The 26,944-nt window shown below is 37.6% G+C and overlaps 1 non-coding gene across 1 annotated transcript; it reads right to left on the reverse strand.

The window, feature by feature from the left end:
* Nucleotides 1–8,211: 8,211 nt before the first annotated feature.
* Nucleotides 8,212–8,318, reverse strand: LOC124083999 (U6 spliceosomal RNA). The gene has a single exon (XR_006848981.1). It is a non-coding gene; the product is annotated as a U6 spliceosomal RNA (small nuclear RNA).
* Between the last annotated feature and the right edge of the window lie 18,626 nt (nucleotides 8,319–26,944).

The following is a 26,944-nucleotide window of genomic DNA, read 5'->3' on the forward strand; positions in this document are numbered from 1 at the left end:
CCTCCAAAATATATATAGTCAAAGACTACCTGAGTTAATAACTCCTACAGAAATGTAGACTTGAAGTTTAAACTCCTGAGAAAACCCAGTAATTTTCACTGTTTATTCTTGCATCTTCCCCTCTTAGACAGTCAACAGTGATGAGGCAGTCAGACTCCATGGTCCTTGATCATTACCTCCTGGTTGTTATTCTCTTAGAGCGATCCCCTCCTCTTGAGTGTGGGTGGCGCCAGAGACTTGCTTCTAAGTAAAGGGAAAGTCCTAAATCCTAAGCAGAGGACTCTGATCTAATCTGTTCCTGTACTTCTATCCCAGGAGGGGATAGAAATAAGATAGATAATAAGAGTATTGTTTCAACCACTAAGTTTATGTTACTATCAGTACTTAGCAATAGGAGTAGCTTTCTATAATACAGAAGCTTTCTCCTCTTTTGGTTAAGTGTGGCACTGTTGTGGACTCAGTATGCCAAACTGTGGAGTTCCTATATCTAATTGAACCCCTCTCCTAGTAGCAGTTGCTAAAGGGGGGGGGACAGGAGGGTGTGAGCCTTAGAAAAAGATAAGATGATGTCTTGGCATATGAAAATATTTGATTTTTTAAATTTCTTTGTTTTTTCCCGCTAAAATTATGAAAATGAATGTCAGCTTTTGGAATGTTCAAAATATAGATTTTGGGGGGTCAGTTCATATGCCCTAAGGTCACAAACTGTGTAGGCATGTGAGGAACTTTTAGAGCAGAGTGGGAGTCCAGAGGAGAAGGCTCACAGTGCCTCTCTCTTTTCTTCCTTAACTTGTGGTGTGTTGAGACACATGACAGAGTCCATGTTCCTCGTGAGCAGATGTAGGTATGGTTTTATCTACTTTCACAAAACTAGTCTTCTCAAGTGGACAAGTGTCTTAAAGGGATTTCTAAAAACAACAACAACAACAAAACGGCATAATACTAATTGAGATAATAAGAGATCTACAAGAAAGTGGTACCACTGATTTTTTTTATTAGCATGAACTTTTTCTCTCACCTTTTAAGATTAAAAATAAAGATGACTTGATCTTATATAATCAAATGTAAAATTATTAAACACATTATTTGAAATACGGATGAATGCACATATTATAACACATCTTTGTGGGGTTACTTTTCTAGTTACAGCCATAAAACCAAGTATCTGAAAAAGTTAAAGGTTCAGAACTTTAAATTGCAGGAAACCAAGGAAAAAATAATGTGAAGACAAAAAAAAAGGTGTTTTTGTAGCATTATAAATAAGGTATTTAGTTATTTAAAATGTTTTATTACATCTTAAGCTTATTTTATATTCCTATTCTTGTATGTTTCAAAATTATCCTAAATATTTGTAATTTTAAAAAAAATTAATTTTTTTGCCATATTTTATTAGTGTATTACAGTTGTATATAATTGTATTATTTGATGTTATGAATAATACATGCACACAATGTAACAATATAATTTAGCCAATATCATTCCCTAGCATCTTCCCTTTTCTTCCCCACCTCCCACTCTTTGGTCCCTTTCCTCTACTGATCTCCCTTTGGTTTTCATGAGATCTCCCCCATCTTACTTTTTCTTTTTCTCTCTAGCTTCCACATATGAAAGAAAACGTATGACACTTGACCTTCTGAGTTTGGTTTATTTTGCTTAACATAGGTGTTAAGTTCCATCCATTTTCATGTAAATGACATAATTTTGTTTTTCTTTATGGCTGAATAAAATTTCATTGTGTATATACACCACATTTTCTTTACTCATTCATCCATTGACGGACACCTAGGCTGGTTCCATAGTGGCTGTTATGAATTGTGCTGCTATAAACATGGATATACATGTATCACTGTAGTATTTGCAATTTTAATTAGAAATACTTTAATTCTTTAAGATAACATAGTGAGGAAATATATCTTATATCTACGTAAGACATAGCTGGGTCATGTGGTGGTTTCCTGCCTAGTCTTTTGAGGAACTTTCATACTGATTTCCATAGTGGTTATACTCATTTGCAATCCCACCAACAGCAGAAAAGTGTTTCTTTTTCTCCACATCCTCTCCAACATTTATTATTATTCTTAATAACTACCATTCTGACTGGTATGAGATGAAATCTCAGTGTAGTTTTGACTTGTATTTCCCAAATTGCTAATGATGTTGAACATTTTTCATGTATTCGTTAGCTATTTGTATTTCTTCTTTTGAGAAGGGTTTGTTTAGTTCATGTGTCCACTTATTAACTGTTTTTTTTTGTATGTGTGTAAAGGTTTTTGAGTTCTTTATATGTTCTAGACATTAATCCTCTGTCAGAAGAGTAGCTAGCAAAGATTTTCTCTCATTCTTTGGGTTCTCCTCATCTTAAACACTTATGATTTTAAATATATAATGAAAAGGGAAGGAAATTTCAATTATATTGACATAACAAGTGAAAATGTTTTGTGCCAATATAAATTTTATATATATATATATATATATATATATATATATATATATATATATATACATATATACACACACACACACATACATTTGAATATATTCTAATTTTATAATTTCATTTTTTTATTTTGGGGCATTTAAAAGTGTAAGTAGTTAATACATACATATATTTATAATTTATAAATAAATATTTGTTCAGTAAGGATGAATGCTTACATATTTCTGCTGCTGGGATAAAAAATAAAGTTGAAGACCTTCTCTAGTGAATGAAAATCCCTGGTGGTGTGTAGGATTGAATAGAAGGGCTTTTGAAGGTCATTCAGACTTTAACTGCAATCAGGGGCTTCCCCAAGTTGGAGCAGATATCTATCACCAAGTGTGTGTGTGTATGCGCTTGCACATGTGTGTGTGCTTGCATGCGTGCGTGTGCACATGCCTGTGTATCTGAAATACAAAGAGTCTCAGAAGACAAAGAGACCAGACAAATTCAATTTAGTTATTTGGTTGGCAAATTCAATTTCTTGATTAGCTATATTCAAGCTGTTGTTCAGGGAATAGAGAAGTAAGGGACTGAATTCCTATCCCAAAGGAGCTTACCGTGCCATGATCTTTGGAGAGAAAGACATAAATAAGCATATGTGGGTGTAATAAAGACATAAGATAGGTTGTGATGGAGTCTAGAAAAAGTATATATATATATATATGTGTGTGTGTGTATGTGTATGCCTTTTATACACACACACACACACTCACATGCCTGCATGTATTGGGAACTATAGGTTGTAAATTGGGCTTTGACCCTCAGGCTAGTTCCACACTAATGTGTGTTTCTTAACTAATCTGTAAAACTGAGATAATGTTATGTCCCTGCATACATCAATGATTATATTAAGTTAAAATAGTTGAGAACTTAGTGTAATGTATATAAATTTTAGGAATTTATTTCAGCTTAGAAATCTGCATTATAAAAGCTTTGGAATTTTTTCCCCCTCACAAATGAAAATGGTAGTGGGTGAGCCTAGCCTTCCATCCAGCTTTACTGTATTGGAACTTTAGGAGAATCTTTAATTTTAAGTTCTATATAAGATGGGGGTGACCGGGGGAAATCTACCTATGGGCAGAGCACTCTTCGGTATTCTTAGGGAATTGTTATCTCTAAAGACTGAGGAAAAACTCCCCTTTCTGTAAGTTAATTTATAAGCCTTTGTGTTTAAAAAGATTTTTTTTTTTTCCCAAAAAGGAAATACTGAATAAGCAGGGTTATTCTGACCTCTGTTGGCCAAACTTAAAATTGCTACTTTTATCATGCCACATATAATAATATTGTCAAGTTCTCCCTGGAAACTGCTCAATTTATAGTACAAGTCAGTCAAGAATCACTGGACAAGAAGAGAGAGGCAGAAGAATGTCAGTTAGTCACCTTCTTTTCCCCAAAAAGGATTTTATATAGATCAGTCTAAAATGAAACTCTGTTAAATCCTTGGGGATTCATTTAAAACTGTTTGTGTAAATCAGAGTCATCTAAAAGTATGTGCAAGTTAATCTACACCCTAAGAGTGATTAGTCATCTTTTGAAGTGTCTTTATCAGAAGTCCACACTCCACTAGTGATTAATTACCATTTGAAAGATTACTCATGAATCCACATTAGAGAAATGGCTCATGGCAGTATTGCTATCTAAATCTGCAATAGAGTTTGTTAATTAGCATAAATGATATTTAAAGCAATATTTCCCAGGAGAATTGATGGTGTATGAGATATGTAGTTGGCTTGAAATATTGTACAATCGTCTTAGCTCTTTTAGGAGCAGGGTATAAAATTTCAGCAGTGACAGTTTGCACATAGAGTAGAATTCGGTATGAACTTTGCTTTCATTGTATTATACCTGGGAGCAAGATTATGAGTAATGAGATCTATGGATCTCACTTATTTTAATTTTTGGAGGCATCAAGAATCACCAAAGGGAATCTATTGTGAAATAGCTAAATTGGCTTGTGACAAGGCACTTATCCCTAAAACTTGAGAGAAAAAATGATTGCAAAACCTGCTGTGGGCTGGCTATGTAGCTCAGTGAGCAAGCGCTTGGCTAACATGCATGAGGCACTGCGTTCCACCCCTAGCACCTGTTGGGGAGGGGACCTCTGTGTGAATTTTCCTTCTATGTTTTGTTCTATATATTTTTAGTATATTCCTCCTTGTTTTTTGCCCCAAATCTTGTCTCTTATAATGTATGTATTGTCCCTACTGAGTGTAGGTAAGTAAATGAACTATCCCCAAACAATATTAACGTATTTTTTCTTCTGATGGAGTTACCATAAAAATCTATCCGGGATAATGACACTTGATTTGGATAGTAGTTAGTGAGGTGGCATTGTTCTCTGCAGGGCTAGTAGCTGGAAAGTTGTTTGGTTTTTGTCCTGATGGTCTGAAATATAGTCATCATTTCTGTGCATAAGAAGCTTGTGCACTGTTAATGCCACCGTTCTGCCAATTTAGTAGAATAAAGGGAATAAGCAATAAAGAAGGTGAGATTATAATGTTATTTAAAAATTTTGTTCCATACAAGGAAGTACAGAGTTATATGGGTTTATACCATTTCTCAAAAAAAAAAAAAAAAAAAAAAAAAGAACAAAAAACCAGACTCACACTGCTTTGACCTGCGTCCACTGATCTCAAGTTGGCCTTGGTATCTCTGGACATCATCTCCTTTTCCTTTTCCTCATTTACTCTGCTTCAACTGTGCTGGCCTCTCTGCAGCTCCCTTAGCACTCTCAGCATACCCAACTCAAGTCCTTGCTGTGCCCATTGCCTGGACCGTTCTCCCACCTTCTCTAGCAGCCCCCTCCCTTTCTTCATTTATCTCTCTGCTCAAATGTCACTCGGAGAAGTCTCCCCAGTGACCTTACCAAGGTAGTAGCTTCCATCATTCCCCACCACCCTGGTCTGCTTCATTTGAACTTGGAAGTGGATCTTGGGTGACTGCAACCCCAGGTGCCATTTAATTGATGCTTTGGGTGTGATCCTGAGTCAGTAGTACCCAGCTTGGGGACCCCAGGTTCCTGACCCTTACAGACCATGAGATAATAAATGTCAGTTGTTTAAAGCCACTAATTTGGAGGATAATTGATTGCACAGCAATAGATAATAATGTGACTGCACAGGGAGACTTAGTAGGCTTAGGAGTTCAGAGTCCTCAAGGTCATCTAAATCCATCCAGTGATCCTGTTCCAGTTCTTATATGAAGAGTTTCACAAGCCTCTGCATTACTGTATTAAGTTGTCTCTTTGGGATCATATTCTGATTGCTTTTCGGGTACCTAAGCCCTGTGGTTTAAGGCTATAAGAGATTCCTTTAGACCAAAGGTGATCCCTGGTTTTCTGACATGTTTTAAAATGAAAATTAAAAACCCTAAGCTTGTCATTTTCTTTCTGAGCTCTCTGGATAGGTCATATTCCACATTGCCACTTTAATTTTCAGGCACTCTGAAAAAGCTATGTCTGAAAGAGACACTTCATTCTAAGACACCACCAATGATAATTTAAGCAACCATTTTGCTACCACATGAATTACAAAAATGTCTCATTTTTCATAGCATCCAGATAATTCCTGTCTTCAAATCCAATCAGATCAGACAATTTCTCATATCTGTCCTCTATTTCCTGCAACTGTATCTGTGCCTGTCAGTGTTTAGTGTGGGGGGTGGGTGGGTAGGATAGTAACAATGCTAAGTATTTACAGCTGAAAGGTATTAAGACAGGGAAGGAAGCAGGTGCTTAAAATTCTTGAAAGGGCTGAGAGAACAGAAGCCAGGAGCATCAGTGGAATTATTAAGTTCAGATCAGCACAAGCTGGGGCTGGGGTTGTAACTCAGTGGTAGACATCTTGCCTAGCATGTGTGAGGTACAGGGTTCTATCCTCAGCATCACATTAAAATAAAGAAAGAAAATAAAGGTATTGGGGCTAGGGTTGTGGCTCAGTGGTAGAGCACTCACCTAGAATGCATGAGGCACTGGGTTCCATCCTCAGTACCACATTAAAAAAAATAAATAAATTAAAGGTATTGTGTCCATCTACAACTAAAAAATATTTTTTTTTAAAAAGTAAAGGTATTAAAAAGATATCAGTGCAAGCTGTTTTCTGCTTAACTTATTAATTTGCATGTATAACACTTATGGATCAGATGCCTAATGTATTAGGGAATGCAACTATCAAGACCAATAATCTCATGGAAATTATACTGTAGTGGGGCTTTATAGGTCAATTTGAAATTGAAGAACAGTTTGGAGGGGTTTCTTGAGATCAAGTAGTCAGGAAGCTTTCTTGTTTTTTTTTTTAATTTTAAAAAATATTTTTATAGATACATTATAATTATACATAGTTTTGGAATTCATTATGCCTGATTTGTACATGCATATAACTTTTTAAATTTATTATAATTTGTTATATATGACAGCAGAATGCATTTCAATTGATATTACACATATAAAGCACAGTTTTTCATATCTCTGGTTGTACATAACAGATTCACACTATTTGTGCCTTCATATATGTATTTAGAGTAATGATGCCCATCTCATTCCACTGCCTTTCCTATTCCCATGCCCCATCTCTTCCCCACCCTCCCCTTTGCCCTATCTAGAGTTTGTCTATTCCTCCCATGCCCTCCCCCATCCCCAATATGAGTCAGCCACCTTATATCAGAGAAAACATTCCACATTTGGCTTTTTGGGATTGAATTACTTCACAAAGCATTATATTCTCCAACTCCATCCATTTACCTGCAGATGTCATGATTTTATTCTCTTTTAATGCTGAGTAATATTCATTGTGCATATATACCACATTTTCTTTATCCATTCATCTACTGAAAGGCATCTAGTTTGATTCCACAGTTTAGGTTTAGTGAATTGTGCTGCTATAAACATTGATGTGGCTGCATCATTGTAGTAGGCTGTTTTTTAAGTCCTTTGGGTATAGATCAGGAGTGGGATGGGTCAAATGGTGGTTACATTACAAGTTTTACAAGGAATCTCCATACTGCTTTCCATACTGGCTGCACCAATTTGCCCACATCCTTGCAAACACTTATTGTTTTTATTCTTAGTAGCTGCCATTCTGACTGGAGTGAGATTAAATCTTCCAGTAGTTTTGACTTGCATTTCTCTAATTTCTAGAGATGGTGAACACTTTTTCATATGTTTGTTGATTGATTGTATATCATCATCTGAGAAGTATCTGTTCAGTTCCTTGTTCCATTTATTGATTGGGTTATTTGTTTTTTTGGTGTTAAGATTTTTGAGTTTGTTATATATCCTGGAGATTAGTGCTCTATCTCATGTGGGTATGGTAAAAATTTGCCCCCATTCTGTAGGCTCTCTATTCACCTACAAATTATTTCTTTTGCTGAGAATCCATCCCATTTGTTGATTCTTGATTTTAATTCTTGTGCTATAGGAGTCTTATTAAGGAAGTTGGGGCCTAATCCCACATGATGGTGATTTGGGCCTACTTTTTCTTCTATTAGGTCCAGAGTCTCTGGTTTAATTCCTAGGTCCTTGATCCACTTTGAGTTGAGTTTTGTGCATGGTAAGAGGTAGGGGTTTAATTTCATTTTGTTGCACATGGATTTCCAGTTTTCCCAGCACCATTTGTTGAAAAGGTTATCCTTTCTCCAATATATGTTTTTGGAGCCTTTGTCTAATATAAGATAACTGTAATTATGTGGGTTAGATTCTGTGCCCTCTATTGTACCATTCTGTACCATTGGTCTACAAAAATATTAAACGCTTCAAGAATTTGCGTGTCATCCTTGCACAGGGGCCCTGCTGATCTTCTCTGTATCGTTCCAATTTTAGTATATGTGCTGCCGAAGCGAGTACTCAGGAAACTTTCTTATGAGAAAGATCCTGATCCTGATCAATGAGAAATAGTCAGCCACATGAAGGTTTATTGGAAAGGTAATTTGGCAAACAAAGCACATAGTGCAAAAACTATGAGGGCACAATGAGTTTATCATATTCTGGAAAAGAAAAGAGATGAAACTGTATCTTAGTAAGTGAGGGGGTGGGTAAATGACAGGAGGTAAGGCCAAAAGTTTGGCATGCTGGCTTTTGAAAGCAATTGTGAAGGTTTGGGTTTTCTTCTTAGTGGAAAGCCACTGGGAGGTTTCAATGTGGGGAGTGACATCATTTGCTTAACTTTCTATGGAGATCTTTCTGACTCACTGCAACTCTTACGTTATTTTTGGAGTGCCTGCATTTGTACTTACTGCTTAAAGAAAAAACTACCTTCGTCTCTATGGTTGCAATAGTCAGTGATATATTCATGTTTCTTTTATGAAAACAACTCCGATATGTTACCTGTTTTTACACTTACATGTATGCTGTCGTTTTGGTCAGTTTTGCTTATAGCATTTCCAAAATCGTGTTGTTTCTTTCCACTGTTTGCTGTGTGCAAATGTTTTGTGATGGCTCTTGGCAAAAAGCTCCCTTTCTTGCTAATGTATGGTATTTGATTAGGACAAAAGACTGGTAATAAATTGCCTCAGATTTATGACACTGCTTCACAAAAAATTCAGCATAACTGCAATGATTTGAGATTCTTATTCATAATCTGTTATTACAATCTGGAGAAAGCTAAGAAACCCTCAAGGTGACTTTATGATAAACTTTATTAGAAATGAGAAGGGGTTTTGATAGTCATCTTTGATAGGGATAATATAGTTCATTAATTTTGTTTGAAAAACAGTTTCTCAATTTTTGCCTTGCTTTCCAAGTACAGACACATACATACAATTTTGACTGTTTCAACTGATGTAACTTGTGATTTCAGTATCAATACTTTTAGTTTCTTCAGTGTCTGACCACAATGTAATTTATGTACTTTGCTAAAAACAAGACAAGATCCTTCATGAAGTTTGCAGCCTAAAGGGAAGACTAGAACTTACTTACTCAAATAATCAATTACTTTTGATTGCTGATAAGTTCTTTAAAGGAAAATGACAGCAAGATAACTGAGCTTGGAGACCTGACCTGGCCCTGAGGCTTCTCTGAGGACAAGGCATTACCCTGAGACTAGACTAAGACTCACTAGCTTTGTGACAAGGAGCCTGGGGATTGGTTCAGGCACAGTGCCTAATGAATGAGAACTCACAGGCAGTAACATGGGGCTTTTGAAGAACTGAAAGAAGACTGAGTAGAGATGTGAGATTGTGTGAATTTTCAATGTTCTTTAAAAACAGAAAGACTGTGGTATGTGTTGTTTTGAAATTGTCGTTGAATTTACAATTATATTTTATTTTAGCTTTTGCAGTGTTGAGGATTGAACCCAGGGCCTCCCACATGATAGGCAAGAGCTCTGCCACCGAGCTATACCTAGGGCCCCAGAATTCACAAAATTTAATGTTTCAAAATTGACTTATTCTATTGGTTTTAAGTTCAACTTTAAAATAGTATTACTCTATATATCTAATAAACCTAAGGATCTCTTCTAATAAACCTAAGGGTCACCTATAGAAGAGGGAAGAAAGGGAGAAGAAGAAGGTTGGCATATTCATCCTCCCACATCCCTCCTTATGCAGTGACTTCTGGCCATTTGTGTCCCTCAACTTAAAGTCACAGAAGAAGGCAGCTATAGCCATCAAGGAACTGTGGTAGTAGAGATTGTATTATGAGCCACTTTGTATGTTAATTTATTCTCCTCCGTTTTATTCACCCATAAACTTACTTAAAGCACTTTGATAGTGGCCAAGGTCTTATACTCCAAGTGGGAACACAGATAAGTTCACAATGCCCTGTGCTGATAGTTCATGTGTGCTTTACTTGGGATACAAACTTCTTCCAGGATGGAAGACAAGAGCCAGTGTTGAGAGACAAAGATGGTAAGCTGAATTGGTTGTGTTCTGTTTGCCCGGTCAGATTCCCTTTCTAACTCTGTCCATCTTGCACTTGTCCTGATATATATGAATATACATGTCCTGCTATATATGAGAGCTTTTGCTCTCAGGTTTCTTATTGGGTTTGGCCAGTGAGAGGAACGGCAAGACATTAGAGGATGAAGTCTGGGTATTTATTTCCCTGGGGTCACTTCTTACCAACCACAGCTTCAGTTAAAAGTTGCAGTTCCGTTCAGGGGTCTTTATCATTCTAATAATGATTCTGTCCTTCACACTCTTCAGGCAATTGCCACTTGTCATTAACTTCAGAATACTGTTTGCTTCTTTTTAATGGCCCTTTTATTAAAATTCCCTCAGATTTTCCTAGTTTGAGTCTGCTAGCTGTTGTTTGACAATTTTGATCTTTGAAGTATTCTAGAGTGCTAAATTCCCTTCAATATTGCAATTGCTTTGAAAGGCAACTATACCAAGGTTAAACTATCAATTACAGTTGTTTTTGAACTTTACATAATATTATTAATGAAGGGTACTTATTCATGAAGTCTGATACAGAAGGCTGCATAGATGTTTCCCTAAACAACTCTGGGACAACATTCACATCATTTACAATGTAGGAGGTAAATCCTAGAGTGTGTAGTACACGTCCCCTGGATTGCTCAAGGAAATTTTTTATTCCAGGAACATCAAGGTTATTATCGCAAATAAATTAAGGTAAAAATTCCAGCACACTGAAGCTTCTCACTGGATTAGAGGACCTAGCCTTGCCTTAGATATTATTCTCTCATTGCTGGTGATCAATATAGCATTAATTTTTTTGGAAAAAAATTCTATTCTGAAAAGGAGAGGGAGAAGAGAAGAAAAAGGAAAGGGGGAATAAGAATTGAAATAAAATTCCTTGTATGTATAATTATGTCAAAAACAACCCAAATACTGTGCATAAATATAATGTTCTAATAAAAAACAAACGACAATAATCCATTCTGTTCAGATGATGTGGTCTCACAATGTACATGCCCTGGATTCACCTTGAACATTATCTAATTCTTCTATTTGATTTGAATCTGTAAAGCCCAACCTAGGTTATTTCACCATTTCTTTGGATAAAGCCAATCTATTTGCTGTCTGCTCCTTCTCAATTCTTCCTGTTTGCCCATTCCACATGCCTTAAAACTGCCTCAGTGTCCTAGGTTGAATCCTAGATCCCTTCTCTTTCTGTCTCTGTGAATTTAACACAGAACTGGTCATAAACGAAGGGACAGCAGCATAAAAGGAGATGATAGAAGTGGGCAGAGGCCAGTCATTGAGAAAAAAAAAATGGGTGAACCTTAGAAAGGCTGTAAGCAGAAGGATGACTTAAAGCCAGATGGATGGATTTGGGAAGGATTTTAAAAGTAAAATTCATAGGCCTTGGTGTTGACTGAATCCAGGGAGTAAAGAAGAGAGGGATGTAAAAGAAGATCCTTGGATAGTTGGTAGGTTGTTGTGTCATTTACTTGGATGGGGGCACAGTGGTGGTGGGATCTTGATATAGAAAATGGAGAAAGAGGGGGCAGGGAAAACTCACAAGTTCAGTCTGAGTTGCCAGGTAAGAAAGATCTCCAAGTGACAATATTGAACAAGCATGAATTGTTGGGTGTAAGATGGCAATTGGAGCAGAAATTGAGACTTTAAATTTTTAAAATGCAACATTTAGTGAATGGGAGTAAAATAGAAGGGCAAAAATGTAAAATAAATATTAAAAATTTTTATTATTTATCCATGCATGCCTACATAAGTTGAATAAATTCATCCATTTTTTGAGGGCCTTGCTTGTGTCAGATGTTAGTCTAGGCTCTGCATAAAGTGTTAAACTAACCCTTAAAGTAAACTCTCAAAGTTCTTCTCTCAGTCCACATGAATTCAGAATGTTGAGATTAAATGACCAGTGCTACCTTTAGAAAGAAATACACAGATCACACTTGATTTTATACTATTTAACTTTTTTAGACATGTCCCATTTATTTTATTTTGTTTTTTCCCATTATTTTGTAGGACCTTTGCTAAGTCCTCTACTGGCTGATAGTTCACAAGTTTGCCAGTTAATTTCTGGAAGATATTTATTTTTGTGTAACTAAAAGTGTTTATTGGTATAGTGTTCCTATGTGTGACTGAAATACCTGACAAGAACAACTTTGAGGAGAAAAAGGTTGTTTGGGGCTCATGGTTTCAGATGTTCAGGCCAAGTTTGGTCAACTCCATTGCTCTGGATCCAACGTAAGACAGAACATCATGGTGGAAGAGCATGGAGAAGGAAAACAGTTAAGCTCAAGGCACCCAGGAAGCAGAGAGAGCTAGCAAGGAGCCAGGGACAAAATATGATCCTCAAAGGCATGGTCCCAGTGACCTACTTCCTCCAATCACATCCACTGCCTACAATTACAACCCAGTACTCCAAATTATTAATGCATAAAATGGATGAGTCCACCAACAAGGTTACAGCTGTTATAATTAATGATTTCACCTCTGAACATTCCTGTATTGCCACATAAGCTTTTTGGAGGACATCACATATCCAATCCATAACATCCTGTTTTATATATTTTTCCTTAAACTTTATTAGCAGAAAAAAAGCCCCTTAAACAGTATCCACCATATGTCACAGGAGAAGCTTTGTGTGTTTGTGTGAAACAACTAAATAACCTAAAATATACCACTCAAATATTCTTCATATAGCAGTTTTATAAATACAATTTTAAAATATTTAATTGAGATTTCTGTAAAGATTTGGACACAAAAATTGTATTCTAAGAAAAGTACACTTCCCTTAAAAATCAATTTAGTTTGAAATCAGGGCATATTATGTTCAAAGCAAGGAAATAATCTTGACAGTAGAAATAAGGTGTTCTTCTTGTTCCAAAATACATTAATATAATTTTCTGAAAATAAGTTGTAATTTAATTTAATACATCTAAATTTTAGATTCCTCCTGTCTAGAAACATGCAAATTTAAAAATAGGAAGGAAGGAAGTGCTGAATTACTTTAGACCAAACAAAATAAATGAATGCATGATCTCATCTGCTATGAGACAGGCAGACTTGGAGACTTCTAGTGTGGACAAGTTAAATTATTGACTATTGCTGCTAATATTGTCCATATTAAATTACAAATAATTATTAAGCAGGAAAAGAGTCATTTTGTCCAGGGAAGTCCAAATGCTAAATAAACATTTATTGAGTGCTCAGATGTGCTAGGTAGACAATAAGACAGGGACCTGCGCTGCAGAGATAAGAAGACCCTAAGAGCTCATAATTCAAAGAGAATTTCTTTCCTCAATATCTTTCTAATATGCTTCGTCCCCTGGCTTCCACCTCTCTCTCTGCTTCTCCTCATGAGGTAAGAGGTTTTATTCCACCATGCCCTTTTACCATGCCCTTCCACCATGATGTTCTGCCTCACCATTGGCCCACAACAATGGAGCCAGTCAACTGTGAACCAAACCTCTGAAACCATGAACCAAAATAAACATTTCCTCCTCCAAGTTGTCAGATATTTTGGTCACAGCAGTGCAAAGCTGCCTAGCACACTTGGTGTTCATTCAGGCAAACAAAAGTTGCACTTTGTATTTTAATAGTGGGAATTATGGATTTCATGCCTTTGGGTGGAGTAGGTTGAGAAGTCCACTGCCTACAGCCTCAGCTAGCGACACTGAAGTGAATTATCCTTGAGAGCTTTCTAGACACTACTGTGTGCCTGTCACTCACCATCTGCTCAGCATCTGCTTATAACTGCCAACAGAGAGCGACAGTTTGTCCTCACCTTTGTAATCTCCTTAAGTGCCCATTTCATGCCCCGTTCTTTCCCAGTCAACATCTTAACTTTAAAGAATGAGTCTTGACAAAGTTCACTGTGAGTTTGAGTTCTACTTTCATGGTTCGTTTGGCCACCCGCAGGATCAAGGTGACATGTGACTTTCAGAAATGCTTGCAACTAGTTTCTTTCAGGATGATCCTAGAAGGTTTTTAGTTTTCTGCACTTGACAATATGAAAACTTTCTTTCAGTAATCTTCAGTCATCTGTCCAGCCAGCTCTGGACCTTATTGTCAAGCTTTCTGCTAGGACATTTTCTTATAACACTTATGTTGTCTTTCAACACTTAGCTGCCTATGAGCTATTAATTCCAGGCAACTCAAAGTAAAGACTGACCAAATATTTTTGCCACTGAATATTGCACACCAATGAAGTCCCACATTTTACTGAAAACGAGGTCATTGCTTTCTTTAACTTCAGATCAGAAAACCACTCCAAGATCAGAAAACCAATTTTAGATTTTCTTCTTTGAAGTTCAGTTTTCTTGAAATTGCTGCCAGAATGAAATATTCTCAGAGCTAGAGTTGGTCATTTAAAAAAGTCACTATGTACTTTTCAAGAACGAAGGGCTTTAATGCAAGAACCCACACACCATTGGAAAGGCGAGGGTGTCCAAAAAGCCATTTCTGAGTCTCACCCTGAAACACTAAAGTGGATGGATCCCATGGGCTCACTCAGAAGCCACTGTGAGTCTTATATCTTCTGACTGTTCATCTGAGGGGTCAGCAATCTGTGGCCCATAGACAAAATCTGACATGATGACACCCATTTTTTTGTACAGTGTACAAGCTATAATGATTTATACTTTTAAAGGTGCCACAATGTGAATGTGTCACCCCAAAGGTCATGGATTGGAACCCTGATTATCAATGCAATGATGGGGAATTTAAGAAGTATTAGGATTAAGTATTAAGAAGTATTAATTCTGAGAGCTTAACACTGCTCTGATGGGACTGATTAATTCTCTTGAGAGTGAGTTCTTGCTCTTGCAAGATTACCTATTAGATTACCGTGAGAGTGAGTTGTTATGAAATAATGCTGGCCCCTGTGTTTTGTCCCTTTCACATACATTCACTTGTCCTGCATTCCCACCATGTTGTAACACAGCATGAGGTCCTCACCAGAAGCTGAAACGATGCTAGAACCATACTCTTGGACTTTCAGTCTCCAGAATTGCAAGCTAAAAACTTATTTTCTTTATAAATTATCTAGTCTCTTGTAATGTAGGCAAACATTACAAGAGCAAACAAAAATACTGACTCAAGCTTGACTCCTTTTGGTGTTCTGTAATATGCAATGAAAGTTTCTCGAGCTCATTGTTATTTCTCTGAACTGATGAATTTCCCATGCTCCCATGCTCAGAAAATTGGATGACACAAATGGGTTGAAAAAGAAATCAAAAGCAGAATATTTTCTGATGTCCAGGGTTTTCTTTTTTTTTGGTGGAGGTAGGGGGGTACAGGGGATTGAACTCAGGGGCACTTGACCACTGAGCCACATCCTTTAGCCCTATTTTGTATTTTATTAGAAACAGGGTCTCACTGAATTGCTTAGTGCCTCGCTAAATTGCTAAGGCTGGCTTTAAACATATGATCCTCCTGCCTCGGCCTCCAATATGTCCAGGGTTTTAATAGGATTATTTATATAGCATAAACCACCTTGTGTGGCCTGAGGTCCCGAGTAAGCAAAGATACTGTTTATCAGGTAAGATAATCCAAATTCTTAGAGGTTGTCTCCTAGGATAAATAAATAATTTTATTGAGAGTATATAATACTGATGTAGGTAGAAGAAAAAGTGACTGCTCTATTAAAAATAAGGTCAGAAAAGATGTCACTTTGTTTTGGAAAATGCCTTAACAGTTTCTCTGAAAGTGAAGAGTGAAGTTCTCCAGGGTTTAGTCTGCAAGGAAAGGGGCTGCTTGCAAAATAGTTGCATGAAAAGGCAGTAAGATATGAGAGAAGAAGAGGAAAGGACTGGAGATAAGATTAAAAATGGGGAGTTGAGGAGCTGATAATATTTCTACAGGAATGTAACTCAGTGGTATAGTGGTAAGGTGCTTGTCTAGCATGTGTAAGTCCTTGGGTTTGATCCCCAGCAAACAAAGATAGAAAGGTTTTTTTTTTTTGGATAGAAATTTGTTGGTGCCAGATTGTTAAAAGCAATCTGACATAAGTGAGTATCCCAAGGTCACAGAGCTAGTAAATTAAATAAGTGGGATCAGCAGTCTTTCTAGAAAAGTCTGCTTTAAGAACCATGTTTTATTCTAATAAATTTTAATTGTTAAATGATACCTTGGGATGTTAAACAATGCACGGCTCTTTTGTTAACATCTGAGATGCTCAGAAGCTATCCACTGACTTTCTGGGATAATAACGCATTTAAATAGCTAATTAAATATTTACTTTCCAAACAGAGATGTTAATAGTTAAGTTTCAGAGAAAGCTTTTGGGAAAATAGTCAGGAAGCACAATATCTTTACAAACATTACAAGAGCAAACAAAATACTGACTCAAGCTTGACTCCTTTTGGGGTTCTATAATATGCAGTGAAAGTTTCTCGAGCTCATTGTTATTTCTCTGAACTGATGAATTCCCATGCTCTCATCCAGCTGACATTTTTGCATTGAAACAGGAACATATGAGACTTTCTTGGTTTCTGGAAGCCAACAAATCCTGAATTTTGCAGGTGTTGATGCCTCACTTAGTTACCTGTCTAGAGGAATAGTCTCAGCCTCAAAACAGAGACAATAATAAAGTGGAGATGTTTGGAAAGCAACTTATTTTATTTTTTTTTAATTTTACGTATGTGCCCCCTGCTTGATGCACCCAGAACTGCTGCTAGGGTCTGGCTTTAAAGGTTTATGTACAAAAACTAAATTCTTATTTTGACCCCAAAGTAAAATGCAGAGCAAGCAGAATTGAGTTGTTGCCCTGATTTCTAACAGCTTCCCTTGGGATTTCCCATTCCATCTTTTTCAGTCACTTCCTCCCAACATCTGCTGGCTCATTTGTTCATAATCTAGGAATCATCTTCCATTCCTCTGGTGAATTCTTCCTTTGCTTTTTTGTCTAAGGTATGTTGAATGTGGGGATTAGATTATAGGCCACAATTCTTCACATCTGTTAGAACAATATATCAATATATCACTCTCTATGACCTCATGATAAATCAACCCTGCTTCTCTGTTTAAAGGTAGACTTGGCTATAAGCCTTGTTTTGGCCAATGAGACATCAACAGAGGGCATGCAAGCAAAGCCTTGGAATATGTTTATGTCATGGGCTTGATTTCTACCACTTATGCCAAGGCCACAAAAAGAACACAAAGCTCTGGCCCTCTGGTCTGGGAAGATTTAGATGCCACCTGCACTTGGAGCAATGCAATGCCCAGACAAACCCAGCTTGGGTCAGTCAACCCCCGCTGACTTGCACACATGCACATGATAATACATCATTGATGTCTTAAGTGACTGATCTTTGGGGCATTTTTCTACATAGCAGTTTAACATCTACTGACTTTTACATCTACTTTCTTTTACATATTCTGATTCACAAAATCAGAATATGTAAAAGAAAGGGCAAGAGAAGACAGAAAGAAAGAACAAATCCTTCAACATTTATTGCTTTTGTTGGCATGTTAGTTTTACTGTCAAGTCAAGCAGCAGCCGACTGGTGCTGACAACTCAGTGTTTGATTCACTGTTCTACTACTTATTGGCTTTGAACTAGAATTTTTGAATCTGAAAAGTGAAGATTACTAGTGAGGATCTATCAGGACTCAGGTGAGCATGCAAATATGTCAAGCATCTGGATTCAAGAAATAGGAAATGTTACTATTATTACTATCATCATCATCATCATTATGACAGCTGCCACCACCACCATTAGCAGTTATAATAGCAGCAGAAGAAGTAGTAACTCATAACTAATCTTTTACAACATCCCACCCTTTGCCCCTGCCAGAAAGCTATGTAGCATTGTCTCATGGTGATCTTGTAACATTATGAAAAAGCATTGTGATGAAGGAAAATTTCCATGTAATATTGTTTGAAATTTTCTTTGAAATGCAAAATTAGTTTTCCCTTATCTCAGTTAGGATCTGTATTTCTATTTATCTAGGTGAAAACAAAAAGGAAGATAAAAGAAGCATTAGAGGGGATTGTTTTTATGTAATGCTGATAGACCAGGAATACATAACACCAGAAAATGAAGGTCTGGAGGGAGGGATAAAGTGTGTGAGAAAATTAGTAAAGACAGGGTCATGTAATGAGAGAAAGATCTGGCCTTGTGCTCACGACTCTCTGGGCAATGTCATTGGCAAGATGTACTGTAAATCCTTAAAAAAGACACTGAATATTTACCACTTTCCTTAGTTCCCTAACATGAGTGACAGTGAAAACCCCTTGCTTTAGAGACAAGGAGATACTAGGGGTGTGTGGGCTTCTCAGTGAGGGAGTCAGGGAAAGGGATCAGAACCAATGGGAGGTGCCAGTAGGTGGGAAGTATACTGCCCAGGACTGGGTTGTTCCTGAAAAAAATAAAAAAGAACATGTGCTGGAGAGAAAGCATGACTTCTTACTTACCCTCCTCTTCCCTCTACCTCTCTCTCTCTTTCTTCTTCTTCTTCTTCTTCTTCTTTTTTATATATATATAGTTACCAGGGATTGAACTCAGGGGCATTTTACCACTGAGCTAAATCCTCAGTCCTTTTTTATTTTTTATTTTGAGACAAGGTCTCAATAAGTTGCTGAAGGTCTCACTGAATGTTGAGGCTGGCTTTGAACTTGCAATCCTCCTGCCATCAACTCCTGAGTTGCTGGGATTATAGGCAAGGGCCACCATGCCCAGCTTACTTATCCTTCTCTTACACTTATTCTTCTAACTCTAAGGAGCCTTCTCCAGACCTTAAGAACATTCATCAAGGACTTAGAATGTGAGAGATTATAATCTCCTCTCCCTATCCCTGTTTTGCTGGGAAAATAAATTTGATTTTCAAAGTGCCAACTTGGGAGATTCTTTATTGTCGTTACCATGATTCTTTGAAAATCAGGACCTGCAAAATACTGTAGAGGGAATTTGTCTGGGGTTAACCAAAAAGAAGCTGCAGGCTGTCCTTATTTCAAGGTGAAACATCCCAATTTTCAGTGATGCTATGTACAGTAGTAGCTGGGTTCAGAATGTCCAGAGAATGATCAGGCCCCAGCCGTCCATTTTCTTTAGAGTGTAAACAATCTTTTTGGAGACAAATCACCTCTTGGAACCTTTAGCTTGAAATAGGAAGGCAGAAGTGAGGGTAATTCTTAGTATAGTCTGGTGGTTGCTCACCTCTGTTGACCCAGTGCTTATGAACTAAGTAAGATCCAGTCAGGGTGGAATTGCGATGGGGCATATCACCAAAGAAATCTGAAAGAGCTGTCTTACTAGAAGTTCTGTAAGAACTTAAACACCAGGATCAATGTCTTAGTACTTCATACAACTCTCCCCAACCAGCTTTGGCACTCATGTAGGGGCTCCAGTGTGACAGTGATGGGTGATGGAGCTTGGAAGTTATGGTAGCAATGCTGGCATCTGATGGGAGTATCTGGTACCTACAGGGCACTATGAAGTGAGGGACTTAGGTTGCCAGTGAGCTGGAACAGAGGAGGGGGCGGGGAACCAGAGCTACTTCAGGGCAGCTGCATGGTCAATTCAGTTTATTTGTTTGTGGTAGGTAGAATTCTTCAGGGGGCTGGAGTCCTACCTGGTAACATAGGAAAAAAGAGCAAGGAAAAAAGTAATATTTTTAAAAATAACTAAGCACTTTAGATAGATTTTATCATTTAATCCTTGCAACAATCGTATGCATTACATGCTAATATTGTTCCCATTTTCAAGATTCATTTTTTTTTGAGGTAGATGTAATTCAAATAAGTCAGCTAAGGTCACTTGACAGCAACTGAAGGTCAGGATTAAAACTTCAGTAGTCTGGTTCTGAAGCCCTGACCTTCAGCCATTTCTTTATGTATTTCCTCTTGCTTGTGAGAGCTGGAGAAACTGAGGTTAAATACTCAGTGCAGTTTGTCTGCTCTGACACCATTTTCCAAGTTGGAAATCTCCAGTTTTACACTGGAGCTCTGAGGCAGAATCAATAATATTCTGAGAAAAGTGCACACATGTATTGTCAGTGACCACGACCCAGTGTATTATAACATCCTATGGCCAGTTAATTGTTTTTAAAGACATGTTTTTCAGGGAATAAGCAGTACACTGAGGCATCAACACCATGATAAAAAACATGTTTAGCATCTGTAGCTTGTTTTAGAACCATGAAGGTCTTTGAAAAATAAGCACAACTTTCCAATCCTCAAATTTTTCCAGGCAGCAAGCTATCTGCAGGTTAGGGGACAGAAAATGAGTTGAGTGATCTCTTAAATTAATACAATGAGATTTGGGTTTAATGAAAGAGAACAAAGCAAGATGGCTGCCCTATTTTTGTAAGGTGGTGCTATCTACCTTCAAAAGGCCAAAGCAAAAATATGCCAGGTAAAGTTTAATTTGTGTATTTCCTTTCTTCTGAAGAATTAGTATCTTCATAATTAGGTTACTCATCACATACTGCTTTGATAGAAACCTCTCTATTCACTTATTTTTCAGTCACTAACTCTTTTCGAGTGCTCATGTTCTGTGTGTTGAGAATCACCATGCTAGGTGCTGTCAACGTAAAGATAAATAGACACCATCACTCTGGTGGCTTTAATTCTCATCCAATGGAGGAAAGAGGTCGAAGGCTGGTAAATATGCGAGAAACTAGGTTACTGATTTGCACTCAGTATTACTGAATTACTTAAACTCATTTCTAGAGAAGGGCTTAGGAGAACCTAAGAAGCACGGAAAGTGGTTAGGTGGATGGAACCCCTTTTCTGAGTTCTGTAGTTACATAAAGTTAGCTGAGCAAAGGAATGGCATGGAGTGGCATGGGGTGGAGGCAGCAGTCTACCTGCAGTTGTTCAGAAGTCCACACTAGAGCCTCCCTTTGCTCAAGCCATGGAGACATCTGTGAAAAATGAGAAGGTGAGAAACATCTGTGTGCAGGTGACTGTGAACAATGTAAAGTTGCTGGGATTTAGTCTAGGAAAGATTGGACTAGAATGGCTGCCGGAAGTCCCCTCAAGAAGGTCTCTTACACCATGCTAGACTCTGCAGAACTGAGCTGGTGCCAGACCAAGTTGTCCCTGCTTAAGGTAGTGTAGAGAGTATTCCGCAGAGTGAAATTTCTTCAGTGAATGAAACTGGCCATTTTTATGAAAATATATTTTGTGAGTGTGTGTGTAATTTAAAATAATCTTTTTTAAATAAAAAGATTGTGACAGAAGATGTTAACTAAAAAAACGTCCTTAGCATGTAAATTTGGCATCTTTCTGTAAGTTTCTAAAATACATTTTTTTTTAAAAAAGTCAATGCATTGTAAAGGAGTCTGAGAGCTACCGATGTGTCAGAAAAGGCAGCTGTTGAGGGATCTAGTTATGACGTCATAGCTGGATTTATGCTTTAAAAAGAAGGTTTCTTTAGCCATGTAGGGAGTGAATTTGAGGGATGCAAGCCCAGAGGCAGGGAGACCATTCATGAGATTAATGCTCTTGTCTAGGTGAGACATGATAAAGGACTGACCTTGGCTGGGGCAGTAGGGATTAGGAGAGCAGGAGAGAGCTGTAAAAATATAAGACAAAATCATTAGGAGTCCATGATTGGATACAGGAATGAGGGAGCGGGCTGAATATTACCATTCCTTTCCATTTCATAGCAGGATGGAAGAGTGAACTTCTTCGTGTTCATCAGTGACTAAGTTGACTTGAGGCAAACATGGTTATAGTACCATTGGTATAAAGATGGTGAACATCAGGGAAGTTATCTTCCTGTGAGACCAGTTACCACCAAGGTCAAACCATCTTGGAAAAAAAAAATCCCAGGTACCAGCTTTATATTGGGTGTGGATAGAGCTTCTTTGATTGTGAGAGGGATCTGGTGGTATCAGGTGGGAGCCCAAGAGTTAGGCAAATACAAAGGATATTATAAAAACCCAGCAAGGCATTCATGAAGGATGCTCACCCTGCTTCTTCACAGAATCAAAGCAAGTTCGAATGTTTCTTCATCATCCTCAGTTCTACACCTCCAATACCTTAATTCCTACAAGGAATGGAAAGTGGCAGTCTGTTCTGGCCAAGGGTCATAGCACAGATGGATCTTGCTTGCAAGAGCAACCATAAGCCTTTTGCTACTGAGATAAAACTGATTTAACCATGTATTAGACTGAAATAACTTGTGAAATCACTCTGCTTTTGCTACTGAAGTACAAACAGTACCCTAAATGGTGATCAAGTACTCTCTGGAAGACGTTTCCGGCATAAACACATGGTAAATTAGTTGAGGAGTTTAGAATCCAAATTGCAGATCTTCTGATCATGGCTTTTGCTCAGCAGAAAGTAATATTACAAGTTAAAATGTTCACTCTTCTGATTAGGAGGCGGTAAATTATACAACACGGTCCTCAGAGGACTGCTGGGAAAGACTTATAATATAAAACAATATAAGGCCATGTCCCCTGAGTTTTGATTGTACTTGACCCTGGGACAAAAGTATGCTTGAAATGTGGAAAACAGTCAGAAATGAACTTGAATTTTGGAAGGCTGCATCACGTGGTATCACAGCAGGAAATTAACTTTGATAGGAACATAGAGTAGAAATGAGATTGAAAGGTACTGAAAACGAGGCTGCTGAATGACCTTGTTTTTAAGTGATAGACATCTTCTGAACTTAACAGCCAGTAGTTAAAATGAAATATTTTAAAAAATCATCTTCCCAGTTTGCATTTAGGAGGCTGAACTGTGTTCTTTTCCCTGAAATGACTCCATCCTATCCTCTTAAAGTACTTAGAACTGCTATGAGGTAACACGAAGTAAGTGACTTTTAGTTAACATTTACTTTTGGAAAGTAAATAGTGAACTTCAAGGGGATTAGTTGATGAAATTTATTGAAACAACAAGTACATCAGGGTTATGTTGAATCACCATCCTGCATAAAAGACTCTATGCTGTGGTGCAGTGAACATTTTTGTTTTGCTACCTAGGCAGCATCTATTCCTCCTTCCTCCTATGATACATAGGCTTCTCTTTGAGAAGCCACAGCTCTCCCCATTGTGTAGCAGCCCTGGAATTGTAGTGCAGTTGACTCCACCTCCAGCTGTCACACCACAGGGTTGGTGGAGGGAACCCAATCAGGAAATTAACTTTGATAGGAACGTAGCATAGAGGGGCCTAATCTGTGTGAATGAGGAATTTTGTCCCAACCTCTGGTCATCCTCTTCCTGGTATGAACAAAGAAACATGCAGTCTGGTTGCTGCAGGCTGCCACCTTGATTGTGGGCTCAGCTTGCCTGAAGACTAAGCCAAAATGAGGAGAGAGAAGAGCCAAGAGAACTGCAGAAAGATGGAGCCACAGTCCTGGTCGGGCCAGGTCTACTCCCTGCCTTCTCTGTGGACTTTCCAGTTACATGATCCAGTCCATCCCTTTTATTATTTGCTAATTTCTTTATTTGCTTGTTGGGTGGTTGATGGTTTGCTTGTTTGCTGGCTGGTGTGAGAGGATGAAAGGAGTATGAAGTTTACATTTATACAACAATTATTAACCTTTCATTGTCTAAACTTAAGCTTAATTGTGGAATGTCGGGGCTTCCTTCTTCACTCCTTTCTTATAGTCAATATTAGCAAGAAAGAAAAATTTTTAAAAAAATGTAGATATTTTACTCTGCAGATTTTGACACTCCCACTAAGATCTATGGAAGAGAAAACAAAATGGCACCACTGCCTGAGATCAGGGAGAAAGACCTTGGGAACTGCAGGAAGATATGGAGGAGTGATGATTAGAACTTACCTTGAATTCTTTCCCAACCACAGTCCTATTCCAAGGCTTCTCATTAATGTCAAGACACTGTATTATGTATGTGTAGAAGGAAGTTTTTTTTGGCTTGAGTTTCACACTTGTCCTCCAATATGATTCAAACTAGTATCAAGAGGCCTGAATAGTGGTGGAGTGGTCTGCCAAGGGTTATGCACACAAAGGATGGAGGATCTCCCAGGGGAGATCTCATTCTCAGGGAAGTCCAGGAGAAAAGCTTGGTAATTTTTTTTTTTGGTGGGGAGGGTACTGGGGATATAACCCAGAGCCTTGTACATGCTAGGCCAACTGCTGTAACACTGAGTGACATCTCAGATACCCTAACCTTAATTTTTGTAGCAGAAAAATGATTCTGAGCATATCTCCATGTGAACTCACATCTAGTTGCTGAGATGTGAAACAGAGGGCTGTAAGAAATGAAAGAAGTTAAAACAAAGAAGGCAAGGAAGGAAGGGAGGGGTGCCCATGAGGGAGAAAGAAATGCAAAAGGAAGGGGGTGAGTATGAGTGATCTGCAGGTGCTGACCTGCTGCCACAGTTTGCAGGAACTTGAGTCTCTCTTGCTTTTCCTGGTGTGGCCACGTATTGAGTCAAGTCAGGGTAATAGTGACTATGGGAATGTTGACAATCAATATATATATTTTTAAGAGCAAATGACCATAAACTTCATGATGATAAATGAAAAGAAATCAATTAACAGTAGAAAATATATCTAGAAACAATCACCTAGATGAAAAAGCTGCAGTTTCATTTTAAATTACTAGTTCTTCAAACATCTGTCAGGTATTAGAACTGCTCTAACCAGAGAAGTGTAAGAAAAAAGCTTTCATCACCCTCTAATGCAAAATGATTCCAATGTAATATTTTTGTAGAATACTAACTGTAGGTTCTTTCTTTCTTTCTTTCTTTCTTTTTTAACAAATAAATAAATAGATAGATAGATAAAATAAAATAAATTCTGGTACCAAGGGAAAAAAAAAATCCATCCTAGGGGAAATGACCTTGATGCAATGGTAGCCTCCAAGTTCACAGGCAATCTATCCCAGAGGTCACGGAACAGAAAGGCTCACAGATCAATTTAAGATGCTCAAATCACATGGCTTATTGGATCATTCAAGCACATACATTAAGTAGCAAGGGAAAAAATATGAGATAAGCGCCCACAGGGTGGAGTGGAAGGACTATGCTACTGATCCTGTTACACAATTGTTCATGTATCATCTCCTTTTCTCTTTGCCTCTCTCTCCCCTTTCCTTTTCCTCTCCTTCCCACATCCTCCTTTATATCATTTTTTCCCCCAATGGTTGTGTGGTTACGAGGTCCAGAGCTTGATCAAGGGCCTTAGCAAGCTAAAAATGTCTGGAGCCAATGTGCATTTGTTGTTTTAAAGAAACAAAGGGCAAGGATACCTGGTCACAGCTGTAGCTCACCAATCAATGAGTTTGCTGGAAATCTGGAAGCTTTATCTTTGGAGCAGACCATTTGCAAATCTAGAATGGGGCTCCAATGCCTGGTCAGTTAGAGATCATGAAACTGCTGATGGAAGGTGGCTTGATTTAGACCTTATAATTTGGTCCTTCCATCCTTTTAGGGTTTTTTTCTAAGTAAATATTCTTGAGTGTTTCTTTTTTTTCTTTTTAAACTTACGTTTTCTACATACTATCTTTAACATGTCTTCCTGATTGCCAACTTTCTATATATACTTAACATATCTTGGGAATTCTTCTCATGTCTCACACTCCACTTGCTTCCTATCTTTATTCAGCACATCTTAGGAGTTTTACTTTCCAATTTACTTTCCAGCTTCAGTAGAACTGAATATTCTCAACTAATAGTAAACACACATTTCAGAATATCTACTTTGCCTGCCTGCCCTTCAGAGCCAATCACCATTCCCACAATTGCCTGCAGGTTAGTGAAAGAATCGAGTAAAATAAGCTAAACGAATGGTGTATAGCCTCCAATATCCTGGAAATAAGAGTAACTTCCACTGCTATAGCTACTAATCTTCTTTTATTATTTGAAATATCTGTCATACCTTATCTTATCTAATCCTCATAATGGACTCATGAGGTAAGTTTTTTTTTCAAAATGATTCACATTTTGTAAGAAGGAATAACAATCAAAATAATACAACTGTGAGTCACAGAAAAATACTTAGAAACTTATATGACAATGTAAGATCATATATGAATCAAGAAATAAAGACATGCTTGCTTCCTTTTAATCTTTATACTCTACATTTTATTAAGTGCTTATCAGGTGGGAGGTTGTGATGCAGTGTTCATTATTTGCCAAATCATTGTAATAATTTCCCACTAATTGGTTGACTTGTTAGAACTAGCTAATATAATAATTTTAAAAAATTAAGTGACTCATTATTGATGGTGTACAGTGTAAATAATCTTTTACACATGTACATGCTAATCAGAGTGATTAGTATATCCGGCTCCTTAAACATTTGCCATTTCTATGGGTTGAGAAACTTTTGTCTCTTCTAGTTATTTCAAATATATTGTACATTGTTGTAGACTATAGTTAGCCTATTGTGCTAAAGAATGTCAGAGTGAATTCCTCATTTCTATATTTTGGTATCCATCGTCTAAACTCTTTTTATCCCTCTTCCCTACCTCAACTTTCTACTCTTTTCTTCTATGAGATTAGTTCTTTCAAGATTCCACAGTGAATGAGAACATGAGGTATTTGTATTTCTGTGCCTGGCTTATTTCACTTAATATAATGTCCACCAGTATCATCCGTGTTGCCACAAGTGCCATTATTTTTAGTGGTTGAATAATAGTCCATTGTTCATATTTGCCACATTATTTTTATCCATTC

Source organism: Marmota monax, unplaced genomic scaffold (genome assembly GCF_021218885.2).
Source record: "Marmota monax isolate L192 unplaced genomic scaffold, Marmota_monax_Labrador192_F-V1.1 WCK01_AAM20220418_F8-fsc00056, whole genome shotgun sequence".
NCBI classification, from domain to species: Eukaryota; Metazoa; Chordata; class Mammalia; order Rodentia; family Sciuridae; genus Marmota; species Marmota monax.